The 27,221-nt window shown below is 30.7% G+C and overlaps 1 long non-coding RNA gene across 1 annotated transcript; it reads left to right on the top strand.

Moving 5' to 3' along the window:
* The first annotated feature begins 443 nt into the window (after positions 1-443).
* LOC148936802 (uncharacterized) lies at positions 444-21,506 on the top strand. The gene is made up of 3 exons (XR_016139198.1): positions 444-4,177; positions 19,466-21,169; positions 21,255-21,506. It is a non-coding gene; the product is annotated as an uncharacterized LOC148936802 (long non-coding RNA).
* Positions 21,507-27,221: the final 5,715 nt, after the last annotated feature.

Genomic DNA, 27,221 nt, shown 5'->3' with positions numbered 1-27,221 from the left:
TTTTGATTCATGTTGTAAACCTTGCTAAATTTCTTTGAAATGCGTATTATTTTGAACTGCGATTAGATAAATCTATAAGTTTTTCATAATATTTTTATTGTAAATGTAAGAATTAGAAAAATAAATGTAATACATCTTTAACGAAATCAATGTACCAGATTTAAGTTTTTATATATTTTTAAATAAAAATCCTGCTATTTTTTCCTTAGGATAGTTTAATTTTTGTAAAATAATGATAATTTCTAACAATTTAAGAGCTTCTCATTCAAGTATTCAAAGTCCAATGTATATTTTCGCTTATACTAAATAAAAAAAAACGTAATACATCAAATTGATTATTTTATATGTTGTGCAACAATCTCGTCGACATTGTAATTATTATTAACTTAAAACATAGTAAATTTTTAATTTATTAATTTATATTAATTTTTAATTTATTTCGAATTTTTAAGAAAATAACGAAATATATATTATGCAATTGTATTAAGAAAATAATTTTATATGTATTCTTATTTATTATATTGCTTATAATTTTTATACATAAAGTTATATACCACCTTATTGTAATAAATATTATATGTAAAATATAATAATCATATATAAGGATTTTCGTAATATCAATTTCGTATTATCAATTCTGTAATTCATTCAGATTATTAATATTGTTTATTTTTTTTCAATGGATACGCTATATGTCAACAATAGCGAGCAGTAACCGACAACGTAGGAGACGCCGAACATACAGCGCAGCGAGAGAGTACGATAGTATCTCTATCCTCTTCTCGTAGCACGTCAAGCGCGAGAGAGTACGATAGTATCTTTATTCTCCTCGCACAGCGCTTCGAGTGTGAGAGAATAGAATAGTAGTCCTATTCTTTTCTACCGTCCGAGAGTAGTCGAAACTGACACTATGCAATGTACACGGTTGTAGGCTTACGGTTCAGTGTATGCTGACACATTGAAGTATGGCCCATGTTCGTGTACTCTGCACGGCGTAACGCTGCGTAAACATGATGGCCCGCCAGGCTAGCCGAATCAGGCATTAGCTTCGAGTGGTAGAAAAGGATATACGATCTGTTCTGTTTTCTCTCTCGAGCTTATAGCAAAATTAGTAATATGATGTTGGACCTTAAGTTGCCGAATTGATGACGTGCGATATTATTATCAATCTATTTTCAAAACTTTTACATATTTCTGTAAAATTATTATAATATATATTTTGTACAAATATGTAAATATAAAAATCCGCTGAATGTTTATTTTTAATTAATTATTTAATTTAAAGTAATTACCCAAGTAGCAAGATGACGCCATTATGATGATGATTTAAGGTCATTTTTCGTCATTCTACGTATACGTTAGTATAAATAATGATGTAAAATAAACATAACATTTGTTACGAAATATTATCATCATAAATATATATCTTCATTATTTTTAAGTCATTTTTAATGAATAAATGAATTAATATTATTATTTACTATCTTTCTTAATTAATTATAATATATAAATAAGAAAAATATTTCCCATATTTAACATACAATTATTAACAAATTCATAAACAAATAAATAAAATATATACAACAATTTATAAACAATTTTTATAAAAACAATGATTCTTATTAAAAATAATATAAATTCACGGCTCTATATATGTAATTAAATTATCTACAAAAATTACATATGCAATCGAGATTTTAAAATTGAGATTATTTATACAACATAGTAACATTCACCAGTATCAGTAAGATTCACCAGATTAACCAGCTCATCATATTTTATGTCAAGATCCTATATTCACTTATATCATCATTTCAGTAGCAGATTTCATCCCATATGCAAGTTAAGCAGCAGGGTCCCAAGTAAGGATAGGTAGGCCGTTTTAGAAACATGCAGCGATAGAAGATAAAAGATATTTTTAGCACTTTCACTTTTTTCATTTTTTCATTTTTTTTACTTATTTTTCGTAAAAGGTGTTACGTATATTATAGATTTTTAGTACTAGCAATCAATATCGTAATTCTTATTTTGTCGTCATAAGTATCACATCATCGGTCTGTATAGATGTCATTATGTGTTCCTTTTTGACATCTTTTATGTCGTGATATTACGTGAATTTGATATTAACTTAAAATAGACATTATATTGACATCTTGCTACCTGGATATTTAGTTAATTTTAATTTTACTTTATTATTTAGTTTATTTAATTATTATAATTATTACTATTATTTAATTAATATTATTTAATTAATTATTTAGTTAATTTAAAAGATGTCCCTTATATTAAAACAAATTATTTCTAGTACTTTTAATAATATTTAGATATTAACTAAAATTATAGTTTTTAATATAGTTTTTTTATTTTTCTTTTTAGAACAAATATCAACAAATACTTTTTCAAACAATAGTTTTAACAAATAAATTAATTATATTTTAATAATTAAGTGATTCAGAGTTAATATACAATACTATAGTAAATATTTTAGTCTTACCGAGAATAAAAAAAAGTGTGTGTAAAACTGACATCTCATTTTGCGGAAAAAAATCATACAAATTATTGAGAGTTTTGGCTTCCTTTTTAATAGTTTCTGATAGGTTAAACAAATAGTTTTTGCATTAAAGAAAAAATCGGTTTGGACAAAGTGGACGCCAGGTTCACGCTACGACTCATTTTGTCCTAAATGAGTTCCGACGCTTGCAAACGTAAGATTTTGAAAAATTTATAGTTTATAAGAGTTCTATAAAGAGTTCTCTCATATAAAAACAAAAAAAATTTTAAATAAGTTGAAGTTAATTATCAGTGCAATAAACAAATTGAGCTGAAACGCAGGCCAATAACTCAGAGTTTTGATTTATCAAATACTTTTCGTATAGTTCTGAACATATTAAAGGATTTTCTAAAGAGTTCTAGGCATTGGCGGTGATGTACGATTTTTAAATAAAGAAAAATTGGCCGAGCGTCACATTCTTAGATGGAAAAATATGAAACGATTGAAATCTCGAAGTTCTGATTTAACAAATATACTTTTCGTATAGTCCTGAACATGTCAAAACTTTTTCTAAAGAGTTCTAGACATTGGCGATAATGTAAAAAAATATACGATTTTTAAATAAATAGATACAGCCCAAATGAGTATTAATATGTGACGCTATTTAAATATCGCTGGTTAAATGCACATCTGATAATCCAATATACTTTTCGTATACTTCTGAATGTATTCTAATGCTTTGATAAGAATTCTAATCACAAAAAATATTTCGACCAGCGTCTTATACTTTTCTGTTTGTCTCTTTGTTAATTTTATTTTAATTTATTAATTATACGAAGTTCTTAAATTGTATTGTTTTTTTCTTATTTAATATATTATAATTTTGACATTTATAAATATAATATATAATTTATATAGTTATTTTTTTTAACTTAAATCTATTTTTATTTTCTTGTAAACTATTATTACGTTATTAATTTTTACATTATTTGCTATGCCGTACGAATTCCTTAACACTAATAACATTTTGGGATAAGAAAAGCGAAATGTATTCACTGTGAGTCTAATAATATTTTATCGATATGTTTCTCATTTTGTTTCCTACTCTGGCCGCAACTTTTCGAAAAGGGCAGTGTACAGTGAATTTTCCTGCCCCGCTAACTCCCGTAAGATCGTCGGTGGCTTCTTTCACTAATCTTCGATTAAGTTAACCGACGATTAACTCGCAGGGGGTGCCAACTGTAATTCAATACTCAGAAAGTAGTGTGTGTTTTTTAATCTATATTCTTTTCATGTTGTAGATATTTTGGTAAGTAAATGAAATTGTAAGTAATATTCGATAATTAATGTAAATAAAAATTATTAAACAATCATTCGCTTAAACAAAAATTTTAATACTTATCTATAATAAATAGTTTATTTTCAATTATTGGCAATCATGATGGTCGAGTTAACCGTTGGTTAGCTTAATCGAAGATTGGTGAAAAAGGCCCTAATTCGAATAAATTCGAGTTGACGAGGAATCGGACCTTTTAACATTCCAATGATAACTGCGCGAGTTCGGAAGACACGAGATTCTTGGCATTGCCGTTTCCTCTCATTGTTTTACCTCAACGATTTAGGTCCGGACATATTGATATTCGAAGGAAGCTCCATTTGAAATCATCAGTGTTCATATGTCTATATGTATGTATTTTATATACAATCAAACATAGAAAAGCTTGTCACTCGAGATGTGAGACGTCTGATTGATTTAGGTAATTGTAGTGTGCAACAGATTTACTTAGGTTATAAAACGCAAATTAGCGAAATTTATTTCAAAATGTTTACAGGAAAAAAAGTTTTACTATTGCAGTTAATTATAATTTTCTGAAGCTGTATTCCTACTGTAAAAGACTTTGCCAGTGTCGCTATTATATCGTTTTCTTCCTACAAAATATATTTGTTTGTTATCATCATATTACAAACTAAAATTTGACTATTTCAGATAACAATTATAATAGTAACAAAAAGAACTTAATGTAACAAAAAGAACGATAATTAATTCGATATTAGTCAATATGATAGGTATTATAACTAATAAATAACTAACTTGATAATTCACAATTAAAAACGTTTCGATTGGGTATATTTATAGTATCTTCAATACGACATATTAACCATTTCAACATGAGTTCTTGAGTTTTTTGTATGTTATTTTTTTTTTATACAAGTCAATACAATAATACAAGTCTAGAATAAAGTAAATATTGATTGTCTTATTTTATAGGATTGATCAATAAATAAAATAAATGACAAATTGCTAATTGTTGCAATTCATGCTACATATCACTAAAATAATTACTAAAATGTTTGTCGTATTTTTCATATTCCTTAAAAAACAATATTCAATAATAGTGAAACAAACAATAGTGAAAGATAAATTGTAGGCATGATGATTATATATAAATAAGATCTTTCAAATATATAATTTAAATATAAAACAAAAATTAATCGACTGAATTTTCGATGTTTGTCTAATCAGTCTATTGAATATTGGTTGGCTATCATTTCAAACAATCACTTCTAAGTTTGAACAATCAATATATATAAATCGAGCATATGTTGGATACAGGATTGGAATATCAGCAATACTTGATAAGACAGGATCTTTGACGCATTTTTTTATTTTAAATTTATATAAATTCAATAACATTTGCATAACATTTAATAACATCATAACATTAATACTGATCCATCTTTCTTATAAGAAATGCTTATTGTGAAAAATATTATCTCAACCAGGATGTAGATTTGAATTATAATAAAGTTAAATTACAACAAAATAATATAACTTTTAACATTTTTACAAAGAAAAATATTTGAAATTAAAATTTTTTTTAATGAAATTAAAATTTTTCTTAATGAATGATCAAAATTCGATTATGACTACTTCTCTTCTGAAATCAATTGCAAAAAACAAAAATAACTAATAATAAAATAACTAATAATTTATTTAATAGAAAGATTAAGTTATTATAGATATTAAATAAATTAAATATAAAATATATAAAAATAATCAATTATGTACATCAAATTGATAATTTTAAAACAAAATGTATGTTCTAAATATACTATAATAGTATATTTATAATATAGTATCAATATCAGCGTTGTAAAGATTGATTTCCCTTCATAAAAATCAATGCAAATTTAAAAAACGAATAATTTTGAAGTTATTTAGACATATATAATGCCTTTAGACAGATACTTAAAAATGTGAAATATTTTAAGTATATGAAAAATCGGTAAGATAAGTAAAAAATATAGATAAGAGATAAGTATAAGATAAGATTAGAAATAGACAGAAGATAAGTAGTTTTAAGCAGGGTTGGGAAATAACTCTTAACGAAGTTACAGTTAGAGTTACTTTTTTTCAATAACTATAACTTCGTTTCTTTTTGCCATTTATAATTGTAACTTAACTTAATTACATTTTTTTAGTAACTAATAACTAATTTAATAGTTACTTTCATCGTTACTTTATATATTTCAAATTTATTTGTCATTTAGCACTATTGTGTCATTCTATCCTTGTTTTATATTTAATGATAAAATGATACAATGGCTATGTTCAGCAGTGAAAACAGTTTTGCAACTGTTGTAAAAATCTTTGATATAATGGATTTTTGTTAATTTTTTCCTTAGTTTCTTATGAATCTAAATGTATAAACTAATCACATTTAAAAATTTTACACAATTGCAAAGCTGTTTGAATTGAACATAGCCAATAGCACTGACAGCCTGCTTTTTACACTTTTAGGCTATGTTCGAAAACATTTGAGTACCCCATGTATCATTTTATCTTTGTTTTTCACCGAATGTTAGAATAAAATGATGCGTAAAAGCACTCGGATGATGTTTCCGAACTCAGTCTTAATGTGATTGGTTAGACATAAAATAAAAACCAATCAAATTCGACTGCTATAATAAATTTAAAGTTTTATGTCTCGCTTAATGTTGCAATCAGTCCTTAAAAATATATTAGAAATATAAGATTTTATATTTAAAACAGCAATGCACAAAACATTATAGGAAATAAACAGAGAAGTAACTAAAAAGTAACGACTCGTTACTTTTTAAATAACTATAACTGTAACATGTTATTTTTTAAAATCGGTAACTTCTAACAGTAACCAGTTATTTTTTGAAAAGAAAGAATTATAACTATAACTAGTTACTTTTACAAGGTATCTTTCCCAACCCTGGTTTTAAGCCAATATAAGAAGTAGAAATGTGATTTTTATAATAATTTATTGTAGCTTTAGCTTTACAGATTTAAGAATTCTTTATAAATATATATTAAAATATTTATAATATCCTTTATTATAATTAAAATGTATGTACCAATGCATATTTTATCATTTTATGTCCAAATTTTAATAATACTGAAAATTCTTTCTTTCTGAAAAATCATGGAGCAATTCTAATTTTAACGATACAATAAATTTAACGTATGTTTGTTTAAAAATGATATATATAATTACTAATCAAATTTTCATATTTTTTATCCATTGTAATATCTATTTCTAACTATTATAAAGTTGAGCTAACTTTCGAATAAATCGAATATTATGGTGTGTTAAATTATAAAATTTGAGATTGACAGGCATCTTAATAAACAAAGTAGTTTCTATTATTTTTTTTACATATAATCATATGAATCATGAATCGATACGATTAGCAATTCAATACTTGTTAAATCATTGAAAGTCGATACTTCAAAAAAAAAAAGAGAAATAAATATCAAGTAACAAGGACGAGAAAAAGAAAAGAATAGACGAATGTGGAACAACACTGCGACGGCAATGGGGTTTCAGAGTTCCAATGCTTTTCTGAGACGCACCTGGGTCATCTCGGCGCCTATCCAGGACTTTGCTTTGCGCGGACACTTTATGCTCCCGATTGCGAGCGACACTGGAACGCTTTCAACTACAACTCGGCAACCGTCCAGAATCCTTTACTGCTCACAAACAACAAGAAGAGAGCGCGATTTAATTTAAGGGTTCTGTGAAGTCGCACGCGTTTCCATTCTGTGTGTTGCTGCGTAATCCACTCAGTTTGGTAGTATGTTTTAATAATCGCAGGTGACAAGTTTTCTCGTAAACTAGATCTGTCACCTAAAGCAACAAATCTTATCTCAGAATGGAAAATAATGCGTGACAATGCACTATTTTCAAACCTCGCGCACATATTTGATTTTTACACTGAATATTTCATCACACGTATTCTTTTAATATTATAATCTAATTATAAATAAACAGAGATAAAGAAAGAGACTAATAAATTAAGAAAGAAAATAATAATCACATATATATTTAGACATATTCGTTTTATACGTCACAATTACATCAATTTCTCATTCTATATTCTTACGAATTATATACTTGCAGGATAAGGAACTAGAATAAATATAGTATTATAAAAAATTTGGAATTATATCGCTGCATTGAATATTGGATTTCAGCTTGCCTATATAAAATTATATTTGAAATTCAAATAAAGAAATTTACGATGGGCTTAAAAGCTAATGTTATTTGATCATAAAAATCACGAAGCATTTTTGCTTTCGAGGAAGATGCGAGTCTATGTATTAAAATGTATTATTTGTGAATTCAATCAAACAAATTCGTATATTTCTATCTATTCTAGATTGTAGATTTTCTTGTTTTTACATAACTTCAAATGTGTGAAATATAAATTCGATCAACAATTTTTGAATTTTCCTCTGGTGATTAACAACAGTGTTATCGAATCTGTTTAGAAAATATTTTTCATGTATCGCTCAACCCAAAAGATATTCAGTGATAACTGCGCTACAAAATCGAAACCAGGGTCGCGAGTCATGACCGAGTCGTGCCAGATAGAAGTTTGAAACGATTTAATGTTCAGCGAATGGCAATCTTGGGAAATCGGCCCCGCAAATACAGCGAAACGACGCTAGATTGTGAAATGGAGTCTGAAGTGATGGGAAGTTCGGGGCTTGGTAGGGGGCCGTCGGAGGACGAACGGTTATACTGAGAGTAAAAGATGAAGGAACGGAACTCACGTCGCAATTGTTTTGTCTTTAAACGCTTCGTAAAAAAGAGCTGGACACGATTTATGCTTGATTACAGCCCCGACGTGGAGGTCAAAAGTTGAAGCAAAATAACTATCGATGGGAGCGAACAAGTGGAGATTATAGGTAACGACTAATAATGCGGTTCCGATCTCTACTCTTCCATCCTTTTTTCCTTCTGTCATAAGAACAAGCCATTCTAAAGAGTATTCAATTTTCTTCAGCTTTCCCCCTTCTCGCCGCTCGCTATTCTACATTAAAGTTTTGATAATTGTTATTAAAATCTCGTTTACGTGATTGCAAAATCTAAAAAGAAAATCTGTTTTTGTCAGATCTTTTGGATGTCCAAGGTTTAAACTGTGGTTCTCGTGCCGTTCGTGAATAAATTAGGATTTGCAAATCAATGCCGAACCGGTTTCAAAGGATCGGAGCCGATCGGAAACGATTCCACGGATACGATGTCGATGACAATCCGCACATTTTATTTGCGATGATTATTATAAGTTATGTTTTTTCCATATGTTTATGTATTGTCATATCGGGTCGGTTTTGACAAAAATTATTTATTTTATAAAAATTCCGAAATAAATCTCGTTCGTACGTTACTTGTACTGCACAAAACTTCATTAATCGATCGATTCGCGACTCATTGTCGGCTTGATCGACGACGAAGAAGCGCGGCGTGACCGCGATAACGCATTCTCATTTCCCTCGCGCTTTTCCTTTCTCAATCCCATATTCCAAGATGGCCGCCGACGGCTTGAATGCGCGCGAGTGGAGGCCATGGAGCAAAAAAGGACAAGCGTAATAACATAGTATCGTTAATGGCCGGGCAATTTCAACGTGTACGAGTGCCCTCCCTTTCTCTCCCCTTCTCTTCCGTCTTCATTCCACCCGCCTTCTCCTCTTCTTTCTTCTCGGGCTCTCTCAGCTTCCCTCTGTGGCTCTTTTTCTTCCTCCGTTCTCCTCCTCTTTCGCTGAGTATTTCGTTCCTTTTTCCTCTTTCTTTCATGCCCCCTTCTCGACGTCGCGCAAATCACCTTGCGTTTCTGTCGCTATGCGAACTTTATGCTATTCATGCTTGCCGAACACGCGCAAATCTTTTACCAAAGAGGAACGAGTTCATAGATTTCAACTGTCACAAGATCAAGAATTCGTATTGATTCGCTGTTCCTTTTAACACAGAACGGCTGTTATTCGTTTAGAGGTCATAATTCGACATTTTTTTTTAACATTACTTAACAGAGTCGCTAATATTTTCTAAATAAAAAGAAAAAGCTATTTCTGCCTACAAATAAGATTGCTAAAAGCAAGTTTTTATTTTTTATTTATCTATGTTTAAAAAGGGATCATACTTATTTCATTCTTTTAAAATATTCTTCGACTATTGTTAATATAGACGTTATCTACAATTGCAGCTGTTACGAATTTCCGTAAATTCTTCATATATCGTTTTATCAAGTGCGTATCCACTTTTATAGCCGCTGAATAATTCCCAGTAGCGTTAAATATTTATTTTATATTTAGAGAGGTTTCATTTTGATTCACCGCGGTTGGAAATTGTGTTCGGTTAAAAAAAGAGAGAGATAGAGAGAAAGAAACAAAGAAAAAAAGAGAGAGAATAAAATTCCGATCGTTCTTATAAATGAATAATGAAAAGGACGCGTAAAGCGCACGTTCGTCGCATATTGGACGTTTAAAAAAAAATACAATCCGTGTCCATTGCCAAGAGTGACTGGCCGCGTAAATGCGAGAACATCGGTCGGTCTTAATTATTCAGATAATTCGTTGAACATCGGCAGCTCAATGACTGGCGGCTAAATTTCTTTTTGTCATTCGGTGGCGCGTTTCCGCGTGTTTTTTCGCGCGTATCCGGCGATCGGTTATCGATGCGACAGGGCGCTTTCGTGCATTTACGAGACGTCGAATATTTTGCCCTATAAGCCGGAAATACAATTACTGTCCTACTGTATATTAGCCTTTATTTAATGTCACTATGGCGTAACATGACAAGCGTGATATTTTCACTAACAATAAACAACAAAATGATATGCTAATACCTGATATTTATCAACAAATAGATTCATATTCTATTTGTATTATGTAACTATGTAAATACACATAGTATAATTACTTTTATAACTTCAGAGATATTAATAATTAATAGATAATAGATAATATTATTAAAAATAGATAAATAGACATAAAAGATATGATAGAGAAAAAACTTGATTTCTAAAGATATATCTTATCTAGATATATCTATAAGGAATTGATTCATAACTCTTTAAGCCAGAATTGTGTGTTTATGCGTAAAATATAAATAGCTACCTTACGTGTAAACAATGTAAGTATGTAAACTATGTTAAATTATATATAAAGTGTCGTCTGTATAAACTATAACTTGGGTAAGACTTTAGAGACATCCTATATAATAATACATGTATACACAATAATAAATACGTACATGATATAGAATTAATTAGAAAATAAATTGAAAATTTTATTTGAACTTTATATGCGATATAATGATATATCATCATTTACTATAATTTTTTAATTCTTAATATTATAAGGATATATTTCAAAAAGGTCGGGACCTCTGAATATCTCGCAAAATATAAGTTTCACAGAAAAGTTTCCAAATAAAAGTTGTAGGTGAACTTTAAAAAGACCTATTTACTAATCTTATTAGTTTAACCCTGGACGTCGACAAGGTCAGGTCAAGGTTACATCGACTTTTTTAATGATACTCCCTATTTTTTATTACATATTCTTGTAGCTTATCTTGAGAGCTTTTCAAAATACTATAAAGTATTTTTTCATTCAGTATTTTCTGAGTTATGAGGTTTGAATTTAATATGACATAAAGTATAAAATATCTCGTAAACTACTTATTTCTTTGCAACTATATCTTAATATTTTTATACACAGAATAATGAGTTGAATCAGTGATGTAAAGAAAATACGTAGTTGTTTTTTAAAATAGATACGTCATTGTATATTGCAAATCTCCATTTTTTTTAACATCAACTATGTATTTTCTTTACTCACTGATTCATCTCATTACTCTGTGCATAAAAGTATTAAGATATAGTTGCAAAAAAATGAAGTTTATGAGATATTTTATACTTTATATCAAATTACATATCAAATTCAAACCTCATAACTCAGAAAGTACTTAATGAAAAATTACTTTATTACAGTATTTTGAAAAGCTCTCGAAGTAAGCTACAAGAATATGCAATAAAAAATAGGGAATTCTATTTAAAAATATTGATATGACCTTGACTTGACCTTGGCGACGCCAGCCAAGATCACTGATAAGATCAGTAAATAGATCTTTTTAAATCTTACAATTTTTATTTGAAACAATTTTCTGTAAAATTTTTTATATTTTTCGAAGTATTCAGAGGTGTTGACCTTTATGATATATTCTGTATATTTCATCATATGCATATTATCACATAATACACTAAAATCAGATATATTAATAATTTTAAAAGTTAATTATATTGAAATATGTTGAAATATACGACATAATCCTGTTTTAAACTGCAGATGTAAATATTGTGAGAAACTGTGGAGAACGCTTAATTTGCGCATCATCCTTGCGCCAGGAAAGACTTTTTTAATAATTTTGAAATATTCTTGATTTAGGTTTTTTTAATATAAAGATGAAAAAAGGAGTTGGAATGTAAAAATTTGACCATGTCCCCATTATATCAGGGAGATGAATGTATGTCATTCTGAGATACAATATAGAAATACATCGCGCGATCACACACGCACGCACGCACACGTATGTACAATTGTGCTTCAAAACGACATTAATGAATTTAAAAGATTCTTGATTTAAATTAGAATTTTTTAATGCAAAGATAAAAAAATGCATGCAGAAATTTCATCGTATATAATTTTATTAAAGCGATAAACTTCGACAAAATACGATTGCTCCGATAGAATTATAGAGGTACACGACAAAATTTCTGCATATATTTTAACTCCTTCCTCAGCTTTACGTCAAAAAATTTTAATTTAATTCAAGAATTTTTCAAATTCAAATGAACGTACATCACCCTGAAGTACAATAACCCTGAAGTATAATAACCGTATGTGCATGAACAAAATTATAACATTGCGAAATTTCTGCGTGCATTCCAATTCTTTTTTCGCTTCTGTGCACTTGCAGCATTTAGTTCGGACGTGCATCGCCAGAACGACCGTGTACAATACTTGGGCGCGATGCCGAGATTAAACCATGCACTGGCGCGATTACGATCTGGCAATACCCGATTGGCTGCCGCTTTGTCGAATGGTTGGGGCGGAGCAAACGTAATGAGTTTCTAGCTTAGTACTCTTCTCGTCTTCTCTCTCTCTCTCTCTCTCTCTCTCTCTCTCTCTCTCTCTCTCTCTCTTATTTACTCCGCGCTTTGCACTCACGTTTGCATTCTTTCGCTCACTTCCTCTCGTATCATTCGTTCCCGTACGCTCATCCCCTGTTCACGCACTTTCTCTCGTATATACAGAACGCGCATAGGTATATTTATGTATCAATATGTTCACGAATCTTCTTTCTAAACGCAGTATTACTTTATTCTTTTTTTTCTTCTTTCTCTTTCCTGCCCTGGCCCACCACTCCCATTTTCTGGATTTTATTCAACATTTTGTGCATCTCGTTTGTATACGACAATGCAGTTGCGTCAAGTACAAGCGTTATTAAAGAACTTCTTAATGAAATTTTCAGCACCGAATTATTTTTATAAATTATTTGCTATGCGATTAAAATTTCTATGTTGTTGATTATAGGAACAAAGTGTTAATAAATAACGAAAAACAAGCGCATCAATGCTTCATAAATAAATACTGAAGTAAAATATAGAAGCAAATTCTTATAGCAAAGCATCTAGCATTAGTTCAACACCATCGATGTTTTTAAAGTATCCACCGATATTTTGCAATGCTTTGATTTATGTCAATATGGTATATTCAAATTCACGAAACAAGATTTATTTATCGCATGTCGTTTTCGCAAGTTGCGTTAGCAATAAAATTGATTTGTATATTACAAGGGAAGTACGAAAAATATTATTGGCATGTCGCCTTGTATTTTTCATCTGTTTATATGGAAAAAAATTTTCAGGACTTAAAATATTTACTTTATTTATATATATATATATATATATATATATTTTATACATATATGTATGTGATATATATATTCATAATTATATATTATAATATATATATAATAATATGTATATGTATAATATATATATATATATGTAAAAAAAACATACATATACATATACATATACATATTATAATATATATATATATATATATATATATATATATATATATATATATATAATATATAATTATGAATATATATACACATACATATATGTATAAAATATATATATATATATATATATATATATACATATATATATATATACATATACATATACATATACATATACATATATGTGTGTCTGTGCGTACGTGCGTGCGTGTGAGAAAATATTTTGCGTATTCAATCATTTTAAACACAAATTGAAACATTTTTTTTCTAATTATCCAAAAATTGCACGTGCAATGGAGACATAAATTGATGTAATATAGAATTTGCAATAAATTATGCATATATATATATATAATCTATATGTATTAAACAAAAAAAGAGGAAACAATTTTCTTAGAGAATATATAAAATATATATTACAAGAAAAGGGTCAGACTAAGGACTTTTATTCTAACTCTAGATAAGAAAATAATTAAAATGTATAACACTAATAAGAATAATGAAACAAATAAAAATAATTCAGCAAGGTAAACACGCTGAGTACAACGTCCAGAAATATTATATAAACAATTGTTCTTCAGTCGCATCTTTTTTTCTGGTCAGCGGCAATTGTAATATCTATTTATTGCCGGTCACGATCTCGAACCGCGCGCTAGCCTACTAACAAATTATGCAGCGTTAATTACAGCCACACATTGTGATCGCATGATATGATATTACAAGATGGACTTTCGGTTGTCACTGTACGAGCAATTTGTGAGTCTACACATGCACGTCGGGTGTGCCCGATATTAATTTCTTTATATGCGGCCCGTGTGTAATCGGGCTCTAGTTGCACGCACCTATTAAATCTCATGATTTGTTTGCTCGCTTTTTGCAGCCGGCACGCTGGTGCTTCATTTAAAATGGCTATGCCATCGAACGAGATTGAATCGAGTCAAGGTTCCTCTGATGAGATTTACATGCAAAAAATGATTAATATCTCATTTCTCAAATATCTACTTAGGATGTGGAAATTGTGAAATATGTCTTTTAAAATATTTCGCTAGCAAATATGTGATTTATGTTCAATTTTCAAATTTTCGATTTACAAACTTTTATAATCTTTAACATTTATCATCTTTAACATTTATTTCTTAGAAAAAGAAAAAAATAAATAATTTCTCTTGCATTCTTAATCAGATATAATAAAGATTAAAGTTATTGAAATTCTTGCGAAGAAAAAGAAAACTTTTATAAGATGATAGAAAGTAGAATTAAAACTTTTACAACAAAAGAGAGAAATTGGTATTCTTTTACCAAATACTCGCGAATTGTGTTTCACGTAAAGCAACATTTTATTCCAAGTTGGTTCTTTGCGCGCGTCTCCTAAAAATCGATGTCGACACGACGAATCCGTGAAACATTTAAAAGTTCTCGTTGGTACGCCTCCAGTATTGGCCTAATACGAATGAGCTGGTATTCTTGTCAACTTTGCATTCTTCATGAGAATCACACTACGCCTAAAACGAATGTGACAAACATCCGTATTGTGATAAAAATATCTTCTACAACAGTTATTGCGTATTTCTTTTTATGCATAAAGTCTGCTTTTTAAATTGCTAAACGGAAGCAAGATGCAAAGAAATATATTTTAAATATATATTAAATATATAATATATAATAATATATAAATATATAAGAATATATAAGAAAAAGCTATTATAGATGCAATCAAAATACGATAATTTCTACGACATAAAAATCTGATTAAATCTGATTTTGCTAAAGATTTTTTGGCAAAGGAAAAGCGCAAATGGTACAAGAAGAACGAGATTATCCTTAGACCTACTGAATATCTATTTACACTGATATGACCGATTTCGGATTAATCTTTCGACGCAAGCTGTATGCATTAAAGTTGATTTCTTTCCTCGCGAAATAGCCTTAAACCTGCTTTCCGGTGGCTGTGGTATCGCATCCAATCTCGGACAACCGCGATCTCCTGAAGCTTACCTCTCAGCCGGAAGAAAAGAAACGTTAGGGGTCTAATCGCGTTAGGTGCCTAGCTCGGCCATGTTGCTTTCTGGTCACGTACTGCCGTAAAACAAAGGAACATTGAGAGAGAGACCTCACGCAGGATACGCTTCTTAATATTTAATCCCTCATTATTGGACTGAGGCCGAGCTTTTGAGACAATTGACAGTTTTACTAGCCAATAAGGTATCGCGGAATATCGGCTAGCGGAAACATTACGATTACGTGTGCTGATCACATCAATTTTAGAGCAAACGGAGAATAGCGTACTGGGATTACAATAATAGATTTTATTATGTCGACGTAATTTCGGGAATTAAATCAGTGATTGAAATAAAAAAACGTATAACAAAGACATTATCGGTTTCTCAAATCTCTTCGAATAATTTAAATATTTACATGGATGCTGCAATTTAAACTGAACTTTAAAAATTGAGGCAATAGCATCAAACAACTTTCTATGCTTAAAAATTACAAATATGAACTGTACGTGGTTACGTTATTCCCATGGCACAGTTACTACAACACTGTTCTTGACCCAAGAGACCTACCATAATGAAATTAGAGTTCTCGTTGACTGAGGCGAAGTCCAACGTGGAGAGAGTGGCGCAGCTGTTGAAATATCACTGCTTTTGCAAAAGGTGGAACAGCTACTCGAGTGGTTGGAGAAAGGGGGTTCGAAATGGATAGACCGAGAGAAAGAGAGGGTGCGAGAAAACGAGAGAGAAATTGGTAGGAGACAACATGATCGAGCACCGGACATAGTGCGGTATAATGAAAACATGGCCGCCATCTGAAAATCCCAGTTAGCTTTGAACGGAAATCTGGATTCACTTCAAGACCTGCTGAAGTCTCTTCTTAAAATATTTGCATTATTAGTAGCTCTTAATTATTAATAGCTGTTAGATAAGCTATCGGTTGCATAGTTAATAAAAACAATTCATTTGGATCCCACCGAGAATACTTTTTTTTTTAATTTAGAAAAATAATATTATAAAATTGATATTGTAAATATCATAAAAATTCATGATCATTTCGACAATCGTATTAGTGATCGTATTAATCCGATTTTTCCATTTAACGGGAAACGCAGCAACTTGTCCTCGACTGAATTTCATTCAAGCTCAAAATTAAATACAATTTAATCTCGGGGCGCGGTTGTAGCCCGGAATGCACAGTAGTCTGGTTTACGTCATCCGTAACCACTTAGCGTATTGGAGTTTGATTTATTTTCCGAACCAAACTGCTGCCTGGGGAGAACGGCTATCCCCTCAATGTACTCTATTGTATTTCTATTAAGTCCCGAGCACGTTCTTTCGCCTGCACGATCGTACTGTATTTCCCGACATTTCACCCTCCTATGACCTAAGATCGTTGGCCGTACTGACACGTGTTTTTTAAACGTTTCTGCATCAAAGAGCACTAATTTAATTGAATAATCAAAAAAACCGTTAATTAAATAAAAAAAATATAAACTTTTTGTATGCGACAAAAACATTTAAAAATTGAAGTATTGTGTCAACCGTTAAATTTTGTATGTAAATGTAAAAATATTAATTAATATGTTAAATATAGCAATGTTAAATATATTTTCTCTTTTTCTCATCTTTTACTTCCTTCGTTTCTTCGTTTTACGAGAAACTGGTGTATATCATTGAAAACTTTTTTGTGAGGCAATGCAAAGATATAAAGTTAGGGGTACCCCACGCTGAGCCAAAAGTGGACATAATATTCCATTAAATTGCAATTAGTGCTAATCACATAAGAATGCTTTATATCAATTTAAGAGTTTAATTAATTAATTAGCTAACTTCTAACTTGTAGAACGCCAATGAGACTTTTCGGACAACGATTTAGATGAAGACATCGCGAAGCAGTAGGGGCCGCCGAAACATAAATCTACGTAACGGATTAATTTCATCATACCTCCGAAAACAACGAGTATTTAATCGTACTGGCTGAGCATGATATTTACGCGCTTCTTAATCTCGTTTAAAACATAAATGAGTTAGTCGATAATGTACGATCCCTCGAATCCAGTATTTCTAAAATAAAGCAAAGGAAAAAGACAGAATAGCAATGAAATTAAAAAGTACAGTAATATTACAGTATATATTAAATGCTACTCAAAATTTTTCGTGATAGGTTTCTAAGAAGAATCATTCTCTAATTTAATTTAATCGGGTCATTTTGCCGTTCAGGCATTTAAACCTGTTTGTTATTTCTGTAAGTATAATATTCATTTTAAATGATACAGATTACTTAACTTGAAAGCAGGAATATGCAGAAGTGACTTTTCTAGCAAATATAATTTTTCTATATCTTTGCGAATATACGGCAATTATCTTGAGTGGTGAAGAAGCATTATGTAATGATTGAAAAAAATTATAAACAGTTTCTCAACTTTTATCCGGCCAGCTTGCCAACGAAAATTAAGCATTCTTTTATCTCCCCGTGACGTTTTACGCGTCTCAGCTTGGAGTTTCTCTTAATCAATCAAAAAATCATGAAGAAATGAATTAGATAGTAACTCTCGAAGGAATATTTCACGGAGGAGACTAAGCCCCTCCCTTCGTTTGATCTCTCGGTCGAAAAATACCGAACTTGGTTTGTGTGATTTTACGTGCGACGTTCCGATGTCGGTTTCAAAAATCAAATTTTGAAAATTTTACAATAGTTAATTATTTATTAATTGTCGAGATAGTATTTACACGCGAAAATAATATAATGATACATCGGGGACATAGTAAAAAATCGACACGTGGCACGCAAACCGATTCTAGCGAGTGGAACGAAAACTTCGTCAGTAACAATAATAACGGGAGGGAAGATCAGTATAAAGATAGGAAGAAGAACGAAAGAAAGAGTAAGAGTTGAGAGAGAATGCGCTCACGGTGATAAACTCCTCGGTAGACAGAATACAGATCGAAAGTCTGCCAGCTAACCGAGTTATCGTGGCCTCCGCCGAATTACTGCACCCGCTTTCTCTCCATTTGGAAAATCCCTTGGTACTAAATAAATGTTTCACTCTGGCCGACTTGCCCGGTATATTTATATGCGGTGTTGCGGCGGCAACGGCGGCGATGTTAACCTTCTCCCTTAGCCGCTCTCTACACGCCTCCTTCATAGCCTTCATAGCCCTCTGCATAGCCATATATGTACTTTCCGCAAGAAGTTTCGGATCGGCATCGTAGCCACAACAACGGAAACAAGCGGATATAGATACTCGGGAGACGTATGAGGCTATCGTTTATTTCACGTAAAACTTTTCCACTTTGACGTGAATGTTTTAGATAAACTCTGATAGACGCTTTCCCGCAAGAAGAAATAATGAAGAATTAATTCAGTAAATTGGGAATAACTATATAAACTTACTCACTTTTTCAGATGTATACAATTATACATCGATGTTTATGGTTTATGGAGGTGCAAGCCTTCAAACTTTACAAGACAGTGTTTGTAATAACGATATGTATTTTTAAATCGCTGCGAATTTATGTCCTCTGCGGCATGGTGCGATCTAAACTTTTTTCTTCCTCTTTGAATGTTTCAGATACATATTCGCCGACTGAGTCGCGTCGCAAACTCATAGGTTCTCGTAGAGGCCCCTTCAGAGTGATTCTCGGTCGGCCACGAAGTTTAAAGTTCTGCAGTCGCGCAGCGGAAATCGGGGATGCCCCGTGGGGAGACAGAAAAGTTTCGTTCTTTCTGCCATATAGTCTGCACCGAGTAATTCAGAGATACGTCGATTTTCCATTCCGGCTTCGATGTCCGTGACTGTCCTGCGCATGAATATTTTAGTAGAGATAAAGCTGCTTTAAAGTGATTCTTGATCGCTTCGTTCGAGTCTCTACAATTCGTTGTTTCACCGAATAAAATTAATTTCATCGACTTAGTACATATAGCGTTCGAACTTTGGCTATGCGAAAATGATTTTAATTTATTTTTTACTGCCACGATATCTCTTCTTTGATATTGTTGAATTGTTAAAACGTCAACAAAATACAATTTTAATATTTTTTATCCGCACGTAAAAAATATCACAATCATTGTCATGCGATTTCCGAGCAAAATGCAGTCACGCAATCCTATAATTATTATTATTATACCATGTAGATTATACATCGAGAGGAAAAAATAGATCTAATGCAATGTACTATAAGCGCATAACAAGAGAAAGAACGAGCAAATTATTCTTAGAAACGTACTACATATTTTAGCATTAAAGAATTGCCAGTTGCGAAAACGTTTTGCCAAATTACTTCGTAATCTCAGAAAATTGCTTATTATCGTAAGAGAATTGTTTCTCGAAAGAGGCTCTCGTGCGCTTTATATCCAGTACATTGACTATCAACGAACTAACAGCGAACTCGTAAATAATGAATCATAAAAATTGGTTATCTATAAAGCAAAGGTTATCTATTAAAGCGTAAAATCTCTCAACCTTAATATAGTGCACGTATTGTGGGATATTGCATGTTGCCTATATAACGCCGCTTGTTTTTATTGCAAGCTCAATACAAATTGCAACAAGCAGAAATTAAATTGCAGACATTTAAAATTTATTTTCCTCACGTAGAATGCGCATCCCGCTCGTTTATCCTCTCTTCTATCTTACAAAAAAATCCATCATCAATTGAGCAAAATGTTAAACGCTTTCACAAAATGTTTTCGAGCCTAAACCTACCTAAACACTATCAACCCAGTTGTGACGAGTTTTTGTATCGATCGTTGATACGTAATGAGGATCACATTCCCAGCTACATAGCAATTACATTTACATTTGATATCCTAATAGTGAACGAGCGACACTTGCTTTTCCGAATAGTCTGTCAACCCCTGGATACACACGGTGTTACAATTTCACAACAAACCAATCGTCGAAGTTAAACTACATTTTCCCTTGGGCCACAGCCGGAGATTCATCGTAGTATTCGAAAAGTGCTAAATAACACACATAGAATTAAATATCTATTTTCTTTTTACTTATTATCATGCACAGTTAATTGTACCACATTAATATATTTGTTTTATTTCTTATTTATTATCTATGAAAGTTTCATAAAATTGCAAACACATAGGGGCTACAAGTGCTTCCACGACTAATATGCTCATGGCTATGATTACTCGAACAGGGCTCGCACACAAAAGATCTGAAAATCAAGGGATACCGCACCCCTCGCAGGCATGATCGCACGAGCCGGTTCCCCAGAGAGACGTGAGCTGGGGAATCATAACAATTTGGGGCACTGCGTAGGTAAGTGTCACACAGCCACGATTCTCACATGGATGCGCCGTAAAAGAAATTGTTGTTTCTGTTTTACATCACGCTTCACGTATAGGCTGCGAATAAAGATGTTGAGATGGAGCCTTCTTTTTGATTATCCTCGGCGAGGACAATCAAAGGCTGGAAAGGGGAAAGAAGAGAAGGCGTTAGACCTAAAGCCGAATTGAAACTCGCTCGTGCTTCTCCTATAAACTAACTAACATCGCTTATAATCATTAATAATTAGATCATGATATTGCACGTATTCTCTTCGTTTGCATTGCCATATGTTCATAATCGATTAATGGAGTCCTATTACCGCATCAAGATATTCGTAATTAAGAAATATCGATGTAATGGCATCATAATTATATAAGATGTTAGATAAGATGTTTCTCTCGCGCGAAAAATGATTGAAAATTATTGATGATGGATGCGATGTTTTTTCGGCGGAACCATCGAAAAAAATCCTATCGTAATTGCATTATGTTATCAAAAGTTATGTCATTGTCAAGTGAATCATGTTTAAATAACAATTTCCTTATTTAGAAGTCGATTCAACGGAGTATACTTATCACTTTCCCATGCTTGACCAATACTGGGAATCTTCTCGGTGCTTTCCACCCCTTACCTCAGTATGATGCTTAGTGCAAAACCTACCCTCTTCTGCTCTAATCAATTATTTATAGTTACCACTGCTCTGCGCCCGTTACGAGATAAATATTCCGTCTGGGTAATATGAAACTACACAAACAGTGACAGGGGCTGATGCGAGTGTTCCCAAACGATTACACGAGCGCGTAGTGACAGTCTTCGAGGCATCGGGGACCAATCTCGAGTGAATAGCTCGAAACTGTTTCTTGATTGACTCTTTTTTACAAAGAACTTGCTTTCATTCATTGTGTATGAATGAAAAAAAGGAGTCGCTCCACGACTCTTTAATGCTTTTTTTCATAATATAAAGTTCAGATTAATTTTTTCAGCTTCTTAAAAACAGATTCCCGCGTTTCCCTCAACATATTACCCACACGACAATTTTGCGAGATCAGCCACAAAGCGCGAGCAGTGATAAAAGTCAGAAAGTTTTGAATAAAGAATGTCTCCTTTTGAAGGGCCACACGCGTACACTTGGTTTTTCACGTCAACACATCTCCCTGGCGAATGCCGCCGGCAAACGGTCAACCCACCTTTTTCTTATACATCTCACTTTTCCACCATCTCTTTCTCTCCTTTTCTCCCTTTCTTCATTTTATCCGCGCATTTCACTCGCACACTTTTCGTGTGGGATTTGTACCAACTCCAAAGGGTAGCATGAATTATTTCGATGGCGGTGAAAACGTCTAAGTGACACATGGACGCCTGACATCTAAATTGATCCTCGATCGGGACGCATCGAATTGCGTCGGAGATCGCACCGGTAGTTCCGGAAGGGAACCGATTTTATAGGAGGTGTTGCAGGAATAGAAATGGAAAAGAGCGAGAGATGGAGAGAAAGAAAGAGAAAGAAAGAGAGGTCGTGCATAAGGGTAAGGTCTCGTGCATAATTTCTAAAGTTTCTGCGAAATCGCGTTAATCTACGTTTCGGATACGCGGATCAATTTGAATCGAGGAGTATGTTCCGCTGATGGTAATAACAATAAATCGCTTTAGCTCAAAAAACTCGTCGCGAGAAAGGATAATTTTAAATACGAAGAAGGAAAATAGTTTCTTTTAAGACAAACCACGTTTATAAACTAATGATTATTAAGTTGTCGAGCGTTTGACGAGCGTGTCGAGAGAATACGAACAAGCCAACGAGTAAAACAGTATCTCGCCGTAAGAGCAAAAGGAGAATTCTTTTTCCAACTAGATATTACTTTGCGGCATTAATGTCCGCGGTCGATCCTACGCGTTCATGACGACATTTTTACCATTTACGTCGCAATATCCATTTCCCAGATATAACGTGATTATCTGTTCCAAGTAGATATTATATAGGTGTTTATTTTTTCTTTCTTTCTTTTTTTTTCTTTTTTCTCTTTTTTGTTAATAATACTAGGATATGAACATACTAAATATTCTTATCTATCTGTATGTGTGTGTGTGTGTGTGTGTGTGGTGTGTGTGTGTGTGTGTGTGTGGTGTGTGTGTGTGTGTGTGTGGTGTGTGTGTGTGTGGTGTGTGTGTGTGTGGTGTGTGGTGTGTGTGTGTGTGTGTGGTGTGTGTGTGTGTGTGGTGTGTGTGTGTGTGTGTGTGTGTGTGGTGTGTGTGTGTGTGGTGTGTGTGTGTGTGGTGTGTGGTGTGTGTGTGTGTGTGGTGTGTGTGTGTGTGTGTGTGTGTGTGTGTGTGTGTGTGTGTGTGTGTGGTGTGTGCGTGTGCGTGTGCGTACGCGCGTGCGTGTGCGTGCGCGTGTGTGCGTGTGTGCGTGTGCGTGTGCGTGCGCGTGTGTGCGTGTGTGCGTGTGCGTATGTGCGTGTGCGTATGTGCGTGTGCGTATGTGCGTGTACGTGTATTTAAGTTTATATTTTAATATTTATAAGTCGCATTTGATATTTGCACGTCGTTTATGATTTATTGAAATTTTCTATTGATTCAAATTTTAACGTTGAGTTAAAATTTACGATACAGGAGGAAATCAAATAAATTGTAAAACTTTGCATTTTTTCGTATTATTTTCATGATAAGATTTGCAAGATATAGTAAATATACATATACAATTAACAGGAATATCATACAAAATACAAACAATTATTCTGCGATAATTATTAATATACTCAATTGTAATTTTAACAATGTCTTCAGAAATATCGTATATATGTCATATATATGTTGTACATATGTCATATAATATATGATTAACAATGAAAAACAAATCTATGTGAAGTGAGAAAGAGAAAAAAACAATTGCAATTTTATTGTTATATATTGTAGTACATTGTTAGAAAATTTGTGTATTTTTGTGAAAAAATTTGCTGGTTAAAATTTTTATGTCAAATAATCTACTTATATGTAAATTTAACGCATATCTACTATGTTAACTGACCTTAACAAATATAAAATATAAAATTATTAAAATGATTTAAAAAATGTGTTAATACAATTCGTATTTATTAAATATATTAAAATTTACACAAAAAAAATATTAGTTTTACTCTATGCAGGGGGTGACTTGTTATTATTCTTTGTGTGGTTATGGCTTTGTGTGGTTACAGTCTCGAATCTTGACGCGTCTTGACATGTTATTTTATCATAAAAATTATGTTAATTGTAACACACATTTAACTTCAAATTAAGATAATTTCAAATCAAGAGTACATTTCTTTTTTATTGAAATATTAACATAGTGTCGGTGTTACTATAAATAGACATCCATATTATGTTAAATTAACACAAAATTTTAAATGGACCATTTGGGACATATAATTTATGTTAAATTCAATACATTTTTTCCATCAGTATATATGATATATTGTTTATTTTATTAAGATATTAAGATTTATTAAGATAATAGATATTTTTTTAAATTATTTATTTGCATAATTTTTTTTTAATATCTGTAGATATAATATTATACACAAATAGATGTGCGTACACATATATAAACATTAAGAACATAAATATATAAATAAATATAATTTTTCATGATAATTTATTACTTTAGAATGATTGTATATCAAGTTAAGACAAGTTATTATAATTTTGAAATTGATATTACATCTCAATTTATTGGTAATCGTCAGTTTATTGAATCTTTTCTATATGTAATCATTATTAAGTAATTAAGAATACTCCACGAAGATATAATATATAAATATAATATAATATATATATATATATATATATATATATATATAATATAATGTAAATGTGAATGAAATATATAATAAATAATAAATACAATATATACATAATCTTAATTTAATTAATTTGAAATCTATCTAATTATTAAAAATAAATTTTATCTGTACAATGCAGTAGAGAAAAATTAATTTACGTTACTTTATTTTTTTTTCCTAATACTTTTTAATAGAATTTTTTATCTTCTCGATACCTTTCCAAGATTACATATTATATAAGTTGGTACAAGAAAGCAATATTTAAATATATTTTTGTAATGTATTTTCAAATATAACTAAACGATTAACATAACTTAAAATATTTCACTTTTAGAGATAGAGATTTTAATTAATTCATTTAATTAAATATTTAAATAGGTTATTTAATATTTAGGTTAAATATTATTTAAGTAAGTTTTATCTGTTTGATAAAAAATGCAACAATAATTAATGATTATATCTATTTTTATAATAAATAAGCATAATATTTTATACTCTAATTTTTTTAACTAACTTACATTTATGAATGCAATTTATGAATGCATAATTTGATTTTATGTTTGAAACAAAAACTTTGAATAACGTGAAATCAAATAATCTTCTTATTGTATTATATAACGTTATATAATATTGCATATTATAATTATATTATAATATATAATTTTGCAATAATCATATGATTTAATATTCTCAGATTTTACAGGAACAATCGTTCTATTTCTCATAATCGGATTGATTACGAGTCAATTGATATAAATATTTCTAATCAAAATTTCTAATCAAAATTATTGAAAAAAACATCTGAATTTCAAAATATGAAACTTTTATCTTGTGAGTACTCTCATAAGCTTTCTGCATAATAGTGAAATTTATGATTATAATGATTGTAAATATAGATGTTATATTTACAAATTGCAATCGTACTAATTGTACAAATAATGATTTTATGTATAAAAAAATAAATTATTTAATATTTTTCTTTTGGATATTCATAGGCTAAATTAAAATTCTAAATGAAAAAGAAAAACTATTTCTTTTGTTTTATTATAAGTAACATATTTATAGGTTTTTTGGTTTCCTTTTATTATCTTTAAACTATATGCTTACTGCATTTAAATTTAATTATAAATATTTAAGGAAAGATAAAGGAATTAATGAATTAAATGATTATAGAATTAATGAATGAATGATTATAGAAAGATAAAGGAATTAATGTGTATTAGGATCCAAGAGTTGAAAACCTTTTATGTCGCGCTGTACTCGATCAAGCATTGAGTATAAGAAAAGTATAAGAAAATTTATAAACTTGCGAACGCGATGCGTTGTGTGAGAATATTCAATCACTTCATTTGAGAGCAATCCACGATGTGCCGTGGAAAGTTCACTACAATAAATATTGCGGTATCTGCCGTAATGGCAACAAAATGATTTGCCACACACGTAGAATGGCGAGCGGCGCCGTTAAAGTCCGCTCTCTTGCCTTTTGCATTACACTGCTTTGTGGAGCCTGCACTTTTCTAATAGCCAGAGCACGTATTATTACATAGTCCTTCGCTTATTACATGTGCTATTTAAACTTCGCCGTGTTATGTGTTACAGTTGTACATGAAAAAAAGTTGATAATAATAATTATACATAAAAAATTTATTTGTAAGAAATATGATATTCACTAATAATATAGAGTAGCAATTGTCTCGAAAAATTAAATAAAATTAAATAAAACTTTTACTCAATTTTAATCATTAAATTATTAAATAGCAATGGTAACATTTTTATTTTTATCTTTCTTATAAAGATTCTTTATTATTTATGTATTTATGTTCTTTATTATTTATATTTTTTTCTAAATTTAAATAAATTTTATTTTAAAAAATGTAATACTTAATAATTACAAAATTAGTTTGATAAATTAGTTTAAATAACTTTTGTAATCAATGATCTGAATCATGGAAAATGTCCGAAATAACTTTTGTTACAACTGATAGATCATTCTTTAAATTACAATTCTTGAGTTGCTAAAAAATAAAAGTAATTGTTATTATATATATATATACATATATATATATATATACATATATATATATATATATATAAAATAACAATTACTTATACTATATATATATATATATATAAAATAATAATGATATATATATATATATATATATATATATACACATACACATTGTTTATAAGATAATTTTAAATTATTTTTAAATAATATTATAAAA

Source organism: Pogonomyrmex barbatus, unplaced genomic scaffold (genome assembly GCF_055798465.1).
Source record: "Pogonomyrmex barbatus isolate J1 unplaced genomic scaffold, ASM5579846v1 scaffold2, whole genome shotgun sequence".
In the NCBI taxonomy this organism is placed as follows: Eukaryota; Metazoa; Arthropoda; class Insecta; order Hymenoptera; family Formicidae; genus Pogonomyrmex; species Pogonomyrmex barbatus.
This window is presented reverse-complemented; position numbering and strand designations above follow the sequence as displayed.